This window comes from Mya arenaria, chromosome 8 (genome assembly GCF_026914265.1).
Source record: "Mya arenaria isolate MELC-2E11 chromosome 8, ASM2691426v1".
Classification (NCBI taxonomy): Eukaryota; Metazoa; Mollusca; class Bivalvia; order Myida; family Myidae; genus Mya; species Mya arenaria.
In genome coordinates this window covers 33,335,718-33,339,299 of record NC_069129.1, presented here as the reverse complement: position 1 = coordinate 33,339,299, position 3,582 = coordinate 33,335,718, and positions in this window count along the sequence as shown.

Genomic DNA, 3,582 nt, shown 5'->3' with positions numbered 1-3,582 from the left:
GATACAAATGTTGTGTTTTTTTGTTTGCTCTATTCTTTGTATAAACTGTTGTCTGTCACTAGCCGATGTGTTGACCCCATGGATGGTGACCAAACAATTGTTAGACCATGTGCAGATCACAGAAATGGTAGACCCAGTCCTGACCTCACTATCGGTATACCATGTACTGACCAGACAAATGGTAGACCCAGTCCTGACCTCACTATCGGTATACCATGTACTGACCAGACAAATGGTAGACCCTGTGCTGACCTCAAACCGGACAAATGGTAGACCCTGTCCTGACCGCACTATTGGTATACCATGTACTGACCGGACAAATGGTAGACCCTGTCCTGACCTCACTATTGGTATACCATGTACTGACCGGACAAATGGTAGACCCTGTCCTGACCTCACTATTGGTATACCATGTACTGACCCCGACAAATGGTAGACCCAGTCCTGACCTCACTATTGGTATACCATGTACTGACCGGACAAATGGTAGACCCAGTCCTGACCTCACTATTGGTATACCATGTACTGACCGGACAAATGGTAGACCCTGTCCTGACCTCACTATTGGTATACCATGTACTGACCGGACAAATGGTAGACCCTGTCCTGACCTCACTATTGGTATACCATGTACTGACCGGACAAATGGTAGACCCTGTCCTGACCTCACTATTGGTATACCATGTACTGACCGGACAAATGGTAGACCCTGTCCTGACCCCACAATTGGTATACCATGTACTGACCGGACAAATGGTAGACCCAGTCCTGACCCCACTATTGGTATACCATGTACTGACCGGACAAATGGTAGACCCAGTCCCGACCCCACTATTGGTATACCATGTACTGACCGGACAAATGGTAGACCCTGTCCCGACCCCACTATTGGTATACCATGTACTGACCGGACAAATGGTAGACCCTGTCCCGACCTCACTATTGGTATACCATGTACTGACCGGACAAATAGTAGACCCTGTGCCGACCCCACAATTGGTATACCATGTACTGACCGGACAAATAGTAGACCCTGTGCTGACCCCACTATTGGTATACCATGTACTGACCGGACAAATGGTAGACCCAGTCCTGACCTCACTATTGGTATACCATGTGTTGACCCCAAGAATAGTAGAACCAGTCCTGACCCCAAGATTGTTAGACCAATGTGTTCACCAGACAAAGGATAGACCCAGTCATGACCCCACGATTGTTAGACCATGTGTTCACCAGACAAATGATAGACCCAGTCATGACCCCACGATTGTTAGACCATGTGTTCACCAGACAAATGATAGACCCAGTCATGACCCCACGATTGTTAGACCATGTGTTCACCAGACAAATGATAAACCCAGTCATGACCCCAAGATTGTTAGACCATGTGTTCACCAGACAAATGATAGACCCAGTCATGACCCAACGATTGTTAGACCATATGTTCACCAGACAAATGATAAACCCAGTCATGACCCCACGATTGTTAGACCATGTGTTCACCAGACAAATGGTAGACCCAGTCATGACCCAACGATTGTTAGACAATGTGTTCACCAGACAAATGATAGACCCAGTCATGACCCCACGATTGTTAGACCATGTGTTCACCAGACAAATGGTAGACCCAGTCATGACCCAACGATTGTTAGACCATGTGTTCACCAGACAAATGATAGACCCAGTCATGACCCAACGATTGTTAGACCATGTGTTCACCAGACAAATGATAAACCCAGTCATGACCCAACGATTGTTAGACCATGTGTTCACCAGACAAATGATAAACCCAGTCATGACCCCAAGATTGTTAGACCATGTGTTCACCAGACAAATGATAGACCCAGTCATGACCCCACGATTGTTAGACCATGTGTTCACCAGACAAATGATAGACCCAGTCATGACCCCACGATTGTTAGACCATGTGTTCACCAGACAAATGATAGACCCAGTCATGACCCCACGATTGTTAGAACATGTGTTCACCAGACAAATGATAAACCCAGTCATAACCCCAAGATTGTTAGACCATGTGTTCACCAGACAAATGATAGACCCAGTCATGACCCAACGATTGTTAGACCATATGTTCACCAGACAAATGATAAACCCAGTCATGACCCCACGATTGTTAGACCATGTGTTCACCAGACAAATGATAGACCCAGTCATGACCCAACGATTGTTAGACCATGTGTTCACCAGACAAATGATAGACCCAGTCATGACCCCACGATTGTTAGACCATGTGTTCACCAGACAAATGATAAACCCAGTCATGACCCCAAGATTGTTAGACCATGTGTTCACCAGACAAATGATAGACCCAGTCATGACCCAACGATTGTTAGACCATGTGTTCGCCAGACAAATGATAAACCCAGTCATGACCCAACGATTGTTAGACCATGTGTTCGCCAGACAAATGATAAACCCAGTCATGACCCCAAGATTGTTAGACCATGTGTTCACCAGACAAATGATAAACCCAGTCATGACCCCACGATTGTTAGACCATGTGTTCACCAGACAAATGATAGACCCAGTCATGACCCAACGATTGTTAGACCATGTGTTCGCCAGACAAATGATAAACCCAGTCATGACCCCAAGATTGTTAGACCATGTGTTCGCCAGACAAATGACAGACCCAGTCACGACCCAACGATTGTTAGACCATGTGTTCACCGGACAAATGACAGACCCAGTCACGACCCCATAATGGGTATACCATGTGCTGACCGGACAAATGGTATACCCTGTCCTGACCCGATCATTGGTAGACAAACGTTTGGTAGACATGTGCTGACTGCACAAATGGTAAACACTGTTCTGACCCCATGATTGGTAGTCACACCTTTGGTCGACATGTGCTATCTGCACAAATGATATACCCTTTCCTGACCCCACGATTGGTTAAAACACGTTTCGAGACATGTGCTGACCGGACAAATGGTATCCTGTCCTGATCCTACGATTGGTTGACACACGTTTGGTAGACGTGCTGACTGCACAAATGGTATACCGTGTCCCGACCCCATGATTGGTAGGCACACGTTTGGTAGACATGTGCTGACTGCACGAATGGTATACCCTGTCTCGACCCCATGATTGGTAGGCACACGTTTGGTAGACATGTGCTGACTGCACAAATGGTATACCCTGTTCTGACCCCATGATTGGTAGGCACACGTTTGGTAGACATGTGCTGACTGCACAAATGGTATACCCTATCCTGACCCCACGATTGGTAGGCACACGTTTGGTAGACATGTGCTGACTGCACAAATGGTAAACACTGTCCTGACCCTAGGATTGGTAGGCACACGTTTGGTAGACATGTGTTTGCTGCACAAATGGTAAACCCTGTCCTGACCCCACGATTGGTAGTCACACGGTAGACATGTGCTGACTGCACAAATGGTATACCCTGTGCTGACTCCACGCCTTACCTTAAGCCAGGAATTTGATTGACGGGTCAATTGACCAATCAGATAGCCGCGCTGATAAGCCCGCATCGGCTTTAATACTATCCGCCATTTTGTCCGACAAACAAGTTATATCCGTCAATAGTCGTCA